Below are 15,689 nucleotides of genomic sequence, written 5' to 3'. Positions count from 1 at the left end.
TTTCACATTTTTTTATTTCTTGTAGTAATTGTGTTGAGTTTTGACAATTTTCTCTGTCTATTTTATCTCTTATGAATTCTGGTAATCCTGCTGCTATAAGCATTATCAGGATCTTTGTACTGATCTTGTTGTCCACATTCAGTAGTAATTTTTCCTTCCTTGTAGTGAACCTTCTCTATATCTATAGGATGTAGCGTATATACCTGTATTCCATCTCTTGTCTGCAAATGATTTCAAGAATTTTTGTTTCCATTCGTTCCAACCAGCCTCTATTGTCAATGCTGTTAGAGTTGCTGAGTGCCAGCCTAAACATGCCCTGTCAAGGAATAATCTAGGAATTTAAATTTTCGTGTTATCTTCTTTAATTTCGAATCTTTGACATTCTTTTTCAAATGTCTCCAACCATTGTTCTGCATTTGAGTGTCTACATCCAAAATTTTCGATCATGAATTTTTCCGATATACCCTTTAATTCTATTTGATATTCTTTCTCCTGTGTGGGTTCTACTATGTCTGTTTCTACTATTTCGTCTAGGTATAGATCATTAAACATTAAATTGCCATTCTCATCGAAATACGTACTCTCCATTTCCTGTGTGCATTTAATCCATATTTTTTTCTCTTGGCCTCTTTGATTGAGGCTTTTTTTCATTCTCTTATAGCTTTCTGTTTTTATTAGTAGGCTGTGATTATTTACTAATTTTTCATTTTCTGGCAACATGTATATTTCTTTGTCCGCAGTTGTGATAGAGGTTATAGCAATCAGAAAAACAATCGTTTGTTTTCCTGTCGCTCGGTGATGCCACACATTTAAATGCGAATTGTAATTTTCTTTCCATTATAAACCAAAAATTGTCGTTCTATAATATATCTCGAATAAGTAAGGTGAAGTGATAAACGAAAATAAGTTTCTATGTGAACAAAGAAACGACAATTTACGTTTATTGTTCACGCTGCTTAAATTTTATTTAATATCTTTTATAAATTTTCTTATTAATCTTGTGTTACCTTTTTCTTCTATGTTATCTTTCATACTGCCCGTTTCTCTTCCAAATCTTAACGGCTCGATTTGTAGGTCACAAAAGAATTTGATTTGTAAATAACAAAGGACAGAAGGTTGAAGGAAATATACTTTCTTTACATATATATATATATATATATATTGCCTATTACTCATGTAAGAGAAGTCATTGTTGGGCATTGGCAATTTTTTTCATAATGATAAACATTTCTGGAATAAATGCGTATCTTCTATATTTGTGTTTCAAAAATTAAAAAAATATAAACCGATTTGACTTTATGAGGAACTTAAATTTTACACAACAAAAATAAAATCTTATCTCCATAACAAAATTTTACAAAATTTATATGGTGAAATTAGAAACCTTAGAAAACATGTTGAAAGATACAACACATAAAACTGCTACTTTACTACGTCACTTGCTTCATGTTACATTAATTATGCATTATGATACGTCGTCGTATTTCTAACCTAACCTAAACCTAACACAATTACTACTACTATTATACTTTCCTATATTACTAAATCACTACTTTTAGATTTTTTCCCTTTTTTCTATCTTTGATACGGCAACGGATATGTCGCGGACACAAGCAAGTAACTTGCAACATTTCTTGCAAGAGAAACTTTTGTGACATGTGTAACAAAACATGCGTAAACATATCTTAAATAATAACTGGTAAGTTGATTTAATTGCCGTAATTGCTTTCAGATAGCGAAACAACGTGTAGTGTAAACACTTTTTTCTTCTTTCGCGTAGTTATTTCTAACTTCCAACGATGTCCCAAATATTTTATGAGAACTCGTGCGTTAAAGATAATGGAAAAAAAAGTGTTGAGCGAAGGAAGGGATACTTAGATTGATTTCATAATGGATAAATTTTTCCGAATTTTGGGATATAAAAAGGAAAAATTATCGGAGTAAAATACAAAAACGGAATGTCTTAAATAATCTTTCGAGTGAATTTAATATCAGTGAAAATGCAATTACACAATTTACATAAACATTTCTACCAGGAATTGAGAAAAATATAAGTAAAATATAGCGATAATACGATAGATAATATATATTCGAATAATCGAAGTTATTTCTATGCCGTAATGTTTATTCATAAAAAAGACTCAGATGAAAGAACTCTATTTGTTATATTAAACATATAGTATATATAAAGCATATTTGTATATATAAGCATACATAATAATATAAGAATTTTTATTTATATATACAACATTTATAAAGTTTATTCAATATTTTTATATATGTTCATCTTGTTATATCATATATTAATGTAGTATACATTATATTTAATGTATTTTTACATGTAGGGAAACAAAATAGTTTCTAAATTTGTTTTGTACAACTTCAGAAATTTCTGTATATTTATGAGCTTGTTCTCGTTGTAATTCTAATAAGTACGATTTTGTCATTTCAAAAATTCTCCATTCCTCATGCTTCTCATCTCTATCGAAAGTACTTGGTGTTGCATACAATTTATTTTCTTGTATCAGAAGAAAATTGTGTTATACGCATAATGCTAACACTGAAAGTGATTTTTTTGTAAAAAGTTTTAGTGGTTTACTTGATATACTAAATAGATTAATAATAAGATCAAATACGTTTTCTATAATTTGTCTAGCTCTCAAGTAACGATAATTAAATACACAATCCGGTGCAGGTTATTATACAAAAAGAGTACAATAATAAATAAGTTTTCATGGTAAACACATCATCAACAACAATGACATGGAGTAAAGATTTCGTACGTTCGGATAAATGTTCTGCAGCAGGAAAATTTAGTGAATTATTTAATAAAGTATCCAATAAAGTTCTATTCTTGGATACATTTCTATTAGAAACTTTTTCATTAGATTACGTCAAGATTTACACATGATTTATGTCAAGAAATGCCATTAGTTCTATACTATTGAATTCTTTGTAATTATAGTAGTAGCTGATAGTACTTGGAGAAGCTTTTATTGCTATTTGTTTTCCATCTGATTCTCCTACATAATGAGGAAAATTACAATATTCTTCAAATAACTGTGAATGTTTCTTCGAATTCTTAGATGTTTTTAGAATCAAAAAAAACAATGATAATAAACCTATGTTAAGGTTAAATATTAGTTTTTCACATTTAAGAAAATAAAAAAAAATAATACCAAATGCAACTGCAGTTATAAAAGCAAATGGAAATGAATTGACAGTGTTGGAAATTATATCATTAGGTAATGAATATTTTATATCATTCTACACCATCAGCCTCGCCATGTAGTAATTCTAGATAACCTCAAATATTAAATTTTTTTATTTCAAATATTTATATTAAAAGAATAATATTTATTTTATCTTATTTTATTTATTCATTTATTTGTACTTTAGGCTTAGAGTTTATTACAAGGAGATAATTGTTTTGTTATATATACATATATCATATATACATATTAACATATTTAATTCGCTTAATTTAAAAATTTGTTATATTTACATATTGTCAAGAATCTAAAAATAATTCGTGCCTGGAGTGACAAACAAGACTCTAATGACGTGACTAATACGAACACGTGGCGACTCTCTGTAGTTTCTTTTTTATTGGAAATCAATTTAAGATGAGTTGATCAAAAAAATACTCTCTATAGTATTTATATGTCATATGCATCCTAATATTATTATCACGATTTTGTTAGTTGATGATTTAGGCAACAAAATCACGTATCGCATTAATTTATGTACTTTTTTTCGTATTACTTACAAGTTTTTAAGTGTTAATCCATCACATACAATCATTTTCTTCGTCATAACCTGATAGATTATGGGTCCAAGTGTGCAGTCAAATTAAAATAAAGAAAGGAAACGCATAAGAATATATTTTACATTGTGGAATAAAAAGAGTAAAAAGAACATGGCTATTATGCTTCAACGCATCAAGTTAAAAAGCTTTGAGCGATACAAATTATAAATCTGGAAGCTGCAGATAAAAAGCGTTCTCATTTACAATAAATTGTGGTTGTATATAAATGGAATAAATTTTTTTGACACAAGATAATCAGAATACTTGGAAATCAAAAGATGAAAAAGTCTTAGTGTTAATTTTATTAAATATGCCTAGGAATCAACTAATTTATATAAAATTGTTTTCCGTCATATTCGCTAAAAGATAAGTTAAAACGACCACATATTACATTCAATTAAAAAACAGCACCTGATTTGTAAGAGAAAGATTCAAAAGTTTTTTAAAATAGAGAAAGTGTTTATTTTATTGAAAATGCTTTTTTTAATGGAAAAGGAAATATTCTTATATGGATTATAAGTTCACAGAAGATATAGGTTTGTTTAAGTAAATAAAAATTTTCTGTAAGGTTATTAGTTCTTTATTTTGCAACGTGTGAAATAAAAAGGATGATGTTAAAGCATGTAGCAATAATGTTAAGATTGTTTTTGTCTTTGAAAGCGTACTTGATGTATACGAATTAAATATAGTTACTATCGAAAATAAAATAGAATAAAAGAAGAGAGAAATATACAGAAATAGGAAGAGAGAGAGAGAGAGAGAGTGAGATAAAGTATAAAAAGAAATAGGTATACAGAAGTAGGAATAGAGAGAGAGAGATAGAAAGTGAAACAGAGCATAAGTTGCAAGCTGTTGTTTATCTTAAGCGTAAGAGAGCGGATGAAGTATTCGCTCCTTTACCTTTCTCATTCTCTGTTTCTCATTTCTCACTAGTATCTTCCTGATTTATCTTTTGTTTTTCAAATTCTTATTATCATTCCTTCAGTCCCGATGCCTGTCTGTTAATCACCTCATATAGAAGTAGAATAAAACGATACTTTTATATAAATAAGTTATTTTCAATATTTTTAATATAATTTATAACTATTTAAAATTTCTCTCTCTTTCTCTCTATTGTTTTATCTTTTTACTTTTAAAACTTGCTGATAGCGAAACTGAACACGTGAATAACAGGGAAGATTAACATTGAAAAACTATATTAAATAAAATTAAATTAATTAAAGAAGTTTCACTTTCATTATGTGGTAGATACACAACCAGTTTTCTTTTTTCTATTGTTTAGTTTTTTTATATATAATATGAAAACGTAAATGTAAGAAATACTTACAATTAGTATATAGTATAATTGTACTAGTAGAAATAATATTATATAACTTGCATACAATATATAATTTTGTTTGTAGACACGAAAAAAGAATTGGATTTTAGAGGATTTAATTTCTTTCAAAAGAGTAAGACAAACTTCGAGACAAATATATATAATGAAGGATTTATGTAATAGCCTTCATCGTCCGATTATTTTTTTAATTCATTTAAAATCATTACTTTGCTGGAAATTTGTCGCTTCACTTTTTTCTACTTAGTAATCGTCCGAACATTTCGTATGATTTTCGATTTCTATAGATTCGTAATATTTCATTTCAATTATAAATTCTACATTAATAGTCGTTTTTAAATAAAAATGAATAGATACAGAAAAATATTATTTCTTCAAAATATTTATAAGAAAGATTGAAATTTATTACACAGATAAATTTATTTATTATTCGATTTATTTTTCGCTCTCATGTATTCATCTCTTGTAACAAATGTACACGATGAGGATGATTGTAACGTATTCACAACTTTTAGATGAATTGACATATGATCACTTTCATAGCTGAAAATGTATACGGATAAAAAGCTATATAATTTTGATATTTTTTAAAACTATTATAAAATTTACAGGATGTACTGTTCCTTTCGCGGACTGATAAGGGAGTCAAATAGCTATGATGGAAAGGTATATGATTTGCAAACTATTAAGGCGGCCCTGGTCTATTGTACGAAATGTTCACAAGATGGTGCTATATATGTGGGACTTGTTACGCCTCTTCCGGCAAGACATAACTAACACGTCTCAGCGCCACCAAACGCACACACGGGAAACCAATAAACAAAGGTGACGAAAAAGACGTCGGAAATAAAAAGAAGATCATTGTTCTTTCTTCGACTCTTTTAGAGACCACAGTCATACCTGCTGGAAGTCATAGTCTAATTATATCTGCTACACACCGAACAACACCGAACAAAGCTAAATAAACATCATAATTGTTACTTGATGTGCAAAGTTTCTTTCTACATAGTGGATTATCAACGATAAATCCACAGACATCGTCTACCACTGTATTATCAAGACCACTTAAGATTTGCGTGTGCTGGCGCAAAATGCCAGGAAGTTCGTCGTTCTATTGATTACAAGTAATCAACTTTATTTCTTTTAAATTACAGATTCTTTCAATATACTAATCGATAGCTAAACATGTGATTTCTATGGTGTAGCATTTGCAGGTCGAAAAAGAGGTGCATTTGAGATATATTCGTGAAAATAAAATTGTAATCTAGGTATGTCCATCGTGGAGCTTATTACGTTGTACTTGTTTTAGGATTTTTAGATCTTATTTTCGTATTGTGTATTCTTTGTTAAGGTTTTAATTGTGATTAATGTAATCATTTTTAGGTAATTTAATTATAATTAATTGTATTATGTATTATGTGTTATATTCGACTTTCCTATAAATCGTATATATACGGGTATACATATATCAGGATTGTAATTGTCAAGCGCGTGGTATAGACATTCAGGCATTCAGTCACCTGGATGTCTAAGTTACGATTAAGAAAAGACTTGAAAGACAAATAGAGGAAATTCTGTAAGATTTTGTGTTGTCGAACAGACCGTTAGTAGCATTATTATACATATACAAATATATATATATATATATATATATATATATATATATATATATACTATTCCAATTATTTTGTGAAATCAGTTGTTTCAATCATTCCCTGATTTTACACATTTGTGTCTATGTATATATATATATATATATATAATATTTCATATATATATTATTCCATAATTATATATATATATATATATATATATATATATATATATATATATATATATATATAATATCTCGAACTAATAAGGTGAGGTGAAAAACGAAAATAAGTTTCTCTGTGAACAAAGTGATAAATCTTTATTTGTTAATTTATGCTTAATTGATAATTAGTCTTACCTGGGAACAAAGAAACGACAATTTACGTTTATTATTCACGCTATTTAAATTTTATTTAATATATATTATAAATATTCTTATAGCTCTCGTGTTACTTTTCTACGTTATATTTCATACTGCCCGTTTTTCTTCCAAATCTTAACGGTTCGATTTGTAGATCACAAAAGAATTTGTAAATAACAAAGGACAATGGAATGGCGGGCTATGAGACGCGCGGCAAATCTACCTGAAGAAAGTATACTTTCTTTACATATATATGTATTTGAATTATATTGGTAAAACATTTTCATTTTATAATACATGATATTCTACGAAGCGACGATGCTCTATACACGGTACAGTGGAAACGTAGATTTATTTTTTACTGCTCTTCGTATGTAGTCGAAGTTAAGTGAAATGTGTGGTTTTAAAATTTTCAAGTAAATTCTAATAAAAGAAGATACATTAAGGACGAACTTTCTATTGTTCTATTTTGCTTGGTATTTTTTTGGAAAGTTGTTTTGTTTTCGCATGATAGACAATTAGGGAAGGTGACTTCTCTTTCACTATTCAGTAATATGATCAAGGTACAATACAAATACAATACAAATAGAGGTACATAAGTAATATTATTTTCTTGATGGTTATTCATCGAAAATTTTATTTTATTTTATTTTAAGATAATTATCATTATTAAATGAATCGCAATTATTAATTCCTTTTTATTTCGTGCTGTTTTTGTTTATTTCATTTAGTTTTTATTAATAAAAATTCAAGTTACCTCCTTTATTTACTTAGTATACATATACTTTCAAGGAGCTTTCTTTATTATAATAATGATACTAGTAATATTGCTTTCGTTTTGTATCAGTCCTTATCGTGCAGTTCGTGCAGCCATGGATGTGTCGATTCTTGTTTCAATAAAGTAAAAGGAGAATTGTGAAGTTGACTGTGTTTTTATGTTTATTTAAATTTGTTTACGATTTGCGATTTCAATTAATTTTGAGGAACATGTGTACTTGAATAGGTTGCGCGCAAAAGAATCTTAGAGTCAATGTTTGTTCGTATAAAGTTTTATTTAACTTCGTTTTTATAGTCACATAAACTTTACAGGTAACCCCCTTATAACGATATAACAGGGTATTGAAATTGTTAGATTTTTATATTTTCACTTATTTTATTTTATTTTGTTGAAAATATTTATGCGTTATGTGTATGAAATTAAAATTTCTTTTGTATGTTAACTTATATGGATTTCATAGATAAGACAGAAATTATACCTATTAGTCATGTCAGTGGCTTTTTATATCATATAAAAAGATTTATAAATAATATAAAAAAAATTTCGGAAATTAACTTCGTCTGTTCTATTAGATCTGAATCTCGCGTAACGGAATTTATATAACGTGTCATTTTTATCGAATGGAATATTTGTGTTATACTGTTATTTCGATTTTCTGAATTTACATATAAAACAAACAATAGATATTAGCGAATCAATTTATTGTCCGCCTCTTATTTAATGAATAATTATTGCGTAAAAGAGTTAGTGCATCAGGAAAGATGATCAAGACACTAATACACTTCTTTTGTAGAATAATATTAGTAAGTAAATATTGAAATTTTATAGCCAATGTAATTTTGCAATTCTTTGTATTATAATAAATTTAATACTGGTGGTGATAATTAACTTTTCACTGGATTGCAAAATAACACTAATAGTAAATCCATTCTTTTAACGAATATATTGATATATCAAAAAACGAAAATCGTAAAGATACGGATTAATACCCTAATCGGATATATCGCGTTATTGTTTAATTCCTGTAATACCTTATAAATTTTCCGTATACCATCCAAAAATATATAGAAAACTATGGGATTTTAATCGCATCTGTTATTTGTTAAAATTAACATATTTCTTTCAAAAATAAGGATATTTTCATGTATTTTTTATTTTATTGTAAAATGTTTGTGGTTTTACGTGAAAAAGAGAGAAAATTATTTCTGTAATCAAAATATAATGTCATTATATATGTTTAAATTATTAAAAAACTTGGAAAATCGATATATCGGCTTTAAGATATTAAAACGAGTAATTGTGTTTTTGCTTAAGCTGCTAGTTAATACTAGATTAATTTTTTGTAAGTGTATATATGAAAGCATACGATATCTGCTCGTAACCTGTCTATTTAGTTCATCCCCATTTAAAGAAGAAATACCTACTTTATATAACAAATATAAATGTTGTTTGTAATCTTTTTTCAGATAATCATTGCTTCTCAAGTCAATTTCGATCTACATTGCAAATGAATATTTTGGAACCACCATAGAACTTCTTAAGTAGTAAGTGAACAAATTCAAGTCGCTTTAGTATCCGTTAATGTAGTTGGGTTTAGGCCAAAGTATTTTGAAAACTATAAATGCTTTTTTCTGTTATCTCTCGTGATATACAAACTTACTCTCGTTCATTTGCTTGACATTCGATGCTCGGTAAAACTGAATTACTCTGCTCTGAACTGAATTAATTTACCTTACGCATTTTATAATATTTAAATTTACAATATACGATACAAAATATTGAAATGTTACAAGCTACAACATATATATAATAATACATTACATAATATATATAATATAGTTGTTACAGTATTATTTCTACCATTCTTTCGATACTTACATATAAATGAACATTTTTCTAATCCCACATTATGTTGGCAATGAAAGTTTTGGATCGACATAAGTTACTGATCATAATTTTTCCAATAAATCATTGGCGTGCATGACCATTAGTAATTCTGTTTTAGGATTTTCAATTATGTTTTTTCTTTGTTTTCTTATAGTATGCATGCCTATTTTTATTAGCTAAGCTTAAGATCTTATTTTGTCAATTTAAAAAATTACATTTCTCCACTTTTTCATCCAGTGAACGTGGTCATTTACAAACTTCAATGGCGGCTTTATGCTTTCCAATGTTATATGTTGTCGCATGATAGAACTTCCATAACCCAGAGAGACCTTCGATCAGGATTTGTTGAGATCACCATGAGTTTGGTTGGTTTGAGAATGCTGTTGTTTGTGAAGTATTGGGCAGAAGTTTTGCTCCAAATAGCTCTGTATAATAGAGTTATTTACATTCTTCACGTCATATCTTTCCTTGATATGCTCCGTCAGCTTTTGATATTTCTATTTTGGTTTGATGCGCGATATCGAGGTTCCTCTTCTACGATATTGTGTGTTTTGTGAAGTGCCCGTTTCACGTAGGAGACGAACGTATTGTGTCGATCTATACCTGCTTTATTTGTCCGGTAGCACTTCTGCAGAACGTTATGTATCGTCTCCATCGCCCCGCATCCCTCCCGATATGTGTGGTCACTTATTCTGTCTCTTGTTGTCCTATATCTAGTAGACGGTGCATTGATCCTTATTTTAATTTAGTTGACAAAGTCACGCTCAGATAGGAATCTAGTGCCGTCGATTATCCACTGGTGTTGTGGAGGGACTTTTCTTGATATCCTTAAACCGTTACCTTCCAATGACTTATAGAGAGCTTTCGCCCATCTTATCTCCAATTTTTCGCGAGATTCGATAACGAACGAGTTGTCCGTCACGTAATCTCCTTTCAGCACATCCAATTTCCTGCTTAACGTAGGAGTCGTTTACATCATCAGTCTTTCCACTCTTTAGGCAATGTCACCGATGTAGTGGCATAAGCCACCTCATGTGTGATTGCGATTAATTGAGTTATTTCAGCACAACTTTTTGAGACATGCATGCTTCCTTGAAGTTTTTTCTTAAAATGGCAAAAGAAATCAAATCAAAATATAGTAAAATTACTAAGATATACACAAAAAAATGTTTAGAGGTGATTTTCGTGAATCGAGAACGCGTCCATCTACATCTTCTGCGGACAATAGATTAAAGAAAAAACTACATATTCCTGATGTGGGACAAAGAAAACGAGATTGCATTGTTTGTTCTGATAGGAAAACACCAGGGTAGCAAGCATCAAACAACATATTATTGTCAAACGTGCACTAATCAGCCTGAAATGCATTTAGGGGAATGTTTTAAAGTTTATCACTCTATACAAAATTATAAAAAATAAAACATTGATATAAGTCCAATATCATTATAATATATTAGTTAGTTCAAAAATTATATTAAATAATACGAGGGTCTGTAAATGCACGTTTCTGCCACAAAGTAGCGTCGAGTAGCTGGTAGCCAACGTCCAGAATGGTTCCCAGTGCAAAGGGTTAAGAATAACAGGTGAGAGCGGGTCCCCTTGACCCCTCACATTGATTTAATTTCACCAGTGGCCCAGCCATCACATGCAAGCCTCGTACTGCTCCGTTCATATACGTCTGATATATATTATATAAGATGGTTTGGTACACCATAAAATGTTAAGATATCTCTAATTGTTTTGTTACACGAAGTCGAAAGCCTTAGAGACGTTTATTGACGCTATAAATTGAGGCACTATTTTTTTTGGATTGTCGCGGCGATTTTTTCGTAGGGTATCCAATAAATGTGTACGCATATCAATTAATCTTTCCGCCAGGTCATCGCTTGTGTACCAATTATCTGTGCAGATAGTGTGGCTTTTGCCTAAAATATCTTGACAAAGAGCCATTACAATCTCAGTCGACTTATTTCCAGATATTTCATCTGTATTTTCGCCTTTGTCCGTGTAGATTTGAAATGAATAAGTATATCCTGGCCCACTACATAATTTAAAAACTTTAATAACATATCTGTGACATTTTTGTTTTATATATTGGCGAAATACTATGCGGCCTCGAAATGGCACTAAGGATTCATCCACGCATAATATCTCATCTAGTTCATAATATTTCTTAAAATTACTGTGCAAATGATTGATAATAGGAGTAACTTTAGATAATCTATTTTTAGGATCATTTTCTTCATTATTGCTGAAATGAACAAACAATGCAATAACAATTCGAATCAATTTCTTGGCATAATTGTGCGTGGAAGTGTCAGGTTATATGCTTCATATTTACTCCAATACAAATCAATTTTCGGGGTAATCGCACTAATCCCATCCATATAATTAGGCCAAAGAAACGTTTTATTTCATTAGCATTTGTTTCATACCATTGACCTAAACGATGCGAATGCAGTTTTGATTTTCTTTGCGTAGCATAGATGTTCGTTGGCTTTGCAATAATTTCGAATATTTTATCAGTAATAAAAAGGAAATAAAAATTATGTGCTTCCGTACAAGCAAAAATTTTTGATTGACATGTATCGATACCTGACGAATCAGAAAATGTGATATTGGTTTTATTACCTAACGGAATACTCCAATTCACATCAAATTCTTCTGGTACATCATTTTCATTGTTATCGCTATCTTCAGATTCAGTTTCGCTGTCATATTCAATTCGGCGCCGACTTACCGTGGAAACTCTTATCATATCTGACGAACTACTCACTGAACTTTTCTCGCTGTTTGATAGCAGTCGCAGTATTTCTGAAGGTCTTTGTAAAACTGCACCGTCAGATGATGTACTTGATGAATAATCTTCATTCGAAGCCAAATTTTTAAGGGCTAATGAAAAAATTGAATGAAAGGTATAAAATGCAAAAACGTATGTAGAGTGAAAAAAATATTACATATGTACTTGCTTGTAGAAAATACTGAATGAAAGTAATCACTTAGCAATCGAAGCACGATTGTTCGAAAAAAGGATATTCGTAAGAATTGTCTACCATTGTATTTCCTCCGGATGAAGGCGTCACAGGTCGATATCACGATTTTCGTGACCTCGTCTACCGCCGCCCCCTCCTTTTCGCGGTCCATGGATTTCCGTGCAATGTGTTTCAGTCGCGTTCTTCGCATGAGTTCCTCGTTAAAACTTCCCCAGTCGGCGTTGGCGACGGAGAATTGGAGTTTTCGTGTAGCTGTTGTTTCCGCTTTTCTCAAAGGAGAACAAAGTGGCATTGTGGTCGCTGGAATTGTGACCCTACCCAATTATTCAGTTCCTTACGATCAGCGCTATGTTTTCCATGGCGAGTGTAACGTCGATGTTCGACGTTCCTCGTGGCGGGTTGCATGCCTTGTTGGTTACTATGAGGCTCGGGTCCGTTCAGCAATCAATAACTTGATCCCTAATTTTTGGGTGTTTCAAGTGTTTTCGTTCTTGCTGTGCCAGATCGTCGTTCTGGTATTCACGTCCGCACCGATGAATAACTTCTCGCCTCGAAGTTCCGTTACAATTTTCCTCACCATATGCAGGTGTGGGTCGATTAGTTTCGATGGTGGAATATACATGCTTGGCGTGTATACGCTTCTTGCCGCGGATTTTAGCTGCACACACGTGCAGTGCGTGTTCGAAAGATGCCCGAGTTTCACCGCTGAGATGTTTCATTTGATCATCAACATGAAGATGGTTGCCGAGGAGTTCTCGCCGCTATTAACTCAGTCAGTGGCTATTACATGGAGTCCGAAGCTCGGCACATTATTCCTACAAACATATGGTTCTTGTAGTAACGAAAAATCTATGTTTTCCTTACCCATAAATTGCAGGACTTCTTCTGTTACGACTCTGGTCCTCCTCATATTAAGTTGTAAAATCCTCAGTTGATTCGGCGACGGTTTTACGACCTCATTAATGCCATTTATGGCCTTAGCCGAGTTAGGGACGGTTTTATTGACCGTAATCAGTCTTGTCGATTACTACCTGCATTGCTGCCTTGTATACGAAGAACTCTTTTTCTTTCACAGAATGTCCCGTGGGTTATCCCGCTCGCTTGCAGTTGACGCAAGTTGCGGGTTTTTCCTTTGCCTTACATTCTTTCTGAGAGTATATCGGCTTCCCAATGTAAACACGTTTTTTTCTCAGTCTTGCAGTGTCTCATTATGTGCCCATATGATTGGTACTTATAACATCTGGTTGTCGAGATGTAATCTTGAAATTTGCAGCATGCTCAGCCAATGTATAGCCGCTCCCTTTTCCTGGAGATATTGTGGGCCTCTGTTGTGATTTCTAGGATAATGTTGCATTGTTGATGTCCTTTTTCTTATCTCTCGTTTTGAAGACCACCTTGCTGCCTTTCGTTAGCTTGTTTAATTCCTCGCCTCTGAATTTGTGCTTCAATATTTCCATTTTTATTTCATCGTCATTAGTGGGTCTCGGTATGGGGATGATGATTTGCGGGCTTTTCTTCGCTGGTAGGCTGACTTCCATCTCTGTTGCTTTCATTTTTTTGTTCTTTAGGATGGTTTCGGTACCCCGATTCTTCTTCATCTCTATCAGTACGCCGTTATTAATAATCTTCCGCACTTTATGAATTCCTATGCCTTCCTCGCGATGAATAACAAGTTTCTTTGGAGCTTCTTTCACGTAATTTCTGCTATTCAGGTTCTTGTTTTGCCGGGGAAGATCCTTATAAAGTTCCTCGGTTCTATTATGCTGCCCGTCGCAACATTCTTGGCCTTGATGCCCACTCTTTCCGCGTCGGTTAACGGCTATTTCGGTGAATTTGTTTTCTGGATGCTATTTTGCTATTCTCTTGGTTTCCACCATGTCCGTCTGAAAGCATTCTATTTTCTCCTTCAGTTTGCTGTTGGCTATCAGGGCCACGTTAACGAGCTCTTTCAGTTCTGTCGCCGTGGGGAGAATTTTCCTTGTTAAGGAGTTCTCGAGATCTGCTTTTGTAACTAAATTTAGTATTCTAATGAATGATGACCGTGATTTCTCCTTGAAACTCATCACACTCCTGCCTTCGTCTTCCACAGCCGATTCCTCGACTTGCGTGGTTCTTGGCGCCTTTCTCTTCTTTTTAAGAGCCATTATATCTATATCTCTTTATATCTGGGATGGTCATTATATCTATTTCTTTTATCGGCTCGGAGTCCGAGTCGGTCACCTTCTCCGCTTTCCTTCTCTTTTCTTACTTCCTCCGTTGACAAGGAGAAACTGCTTCTTTCTGCCACCGTCGACATTTTTTGTCGTTTTTTTTTTTTCTAAATGAAACTTTCGCAAACACTCGCACTCACTGCATCGCACTGATAGCGAAAGTAGCTGGGAGCAAAAAGAACTTCGATGTTGTCCGTACGACGTTCGGCAAACTATCATAGTTGATAGTGAAAGTAGACACCCGTAGGGTGCCTGCACATATGGTAACTTCGCCTATTACGGTATGCGCTACGAAGCCACCTACAGAGAGCAGTCACCACAGTCGAATGACCGGACTCGAAAAAACCCATAATTCCTGCCGGCGAGATAGGGTGAGCGGTTTAGCCACGACCAACATCCTCACAGCAACCAATTACCACGTTGATGCCGGCCGTGACCACGGAGAGACTCACTCTCAGTGCCACGATCTTTGACACTCGTTCCGTTGGATAGGGTGGGAATTGTGGGATATCGGGTTTTTAGGATAGTGTGGTTTGTAGTTAGACAAAAAAAATGGGAGATGAATGCGAGCATCTCCAATCCTATCCTGTTCGGGAGTGAGTTGACCTAAGAAGATTACAGGCACCCACCCCTAATACCAGAATTCCGACAATTCCAGCTGAACAGGATTTATGAACTAAAAACTCTTAATAAGTAGGGTTTTCTTACAAAATTCCGCGAAGA

At 32.2% G+C, this 15,689-nt stretch overlaps 1 protein-coding gene across 11 annotated transcripts in view; it reads left to right on the top strand.

Moving 5' to 3' along the window:
• The first annotated feature begins 1,589 nt into the window (after positions 1-1,589).
• The window catches only part of LOC124957511, a 47,039-nt gene continuing 32,939 nt past the window's right edge, over positions 1,590-15,689 (top strand). For all 11 annotated transcript variants that reach the window (XR_007103601.1, XR_007103607.1, XR_007103605.1 and 8 more), the window contains exons 1-4: positions 1,590-1,699; positions 5,756-5,969; positions 6,030-6,268; positions 9,343-9,420. The gene's annotated coding sequence lies outside the window, so the exon portion shown is untranslated. The remainder of the gene's footprint in view (positions 1,700-5,755; positions 5,970-6,029; positions 6,269-9,342; positions 9,421-15,689) is intronic.

This window comes from Vespa velutina, unplaced genomic scaffold (genome assembly GCF_912470025.1).
Source record: "Vespa velutina unplaced genomic scaffold, iVesVel2.1, whole genome shotgun sequence".
In the NCBI taxonomy this organism is placed as follows: Eukaryota; Metazoa; Arthropoda; class Insecta; order Hymenoptera; family Vespidae; genus Vespa; species Vespa velutina.
This window is presented reverse-complemented; position numbering and strand designations above follow the sequence as displayed.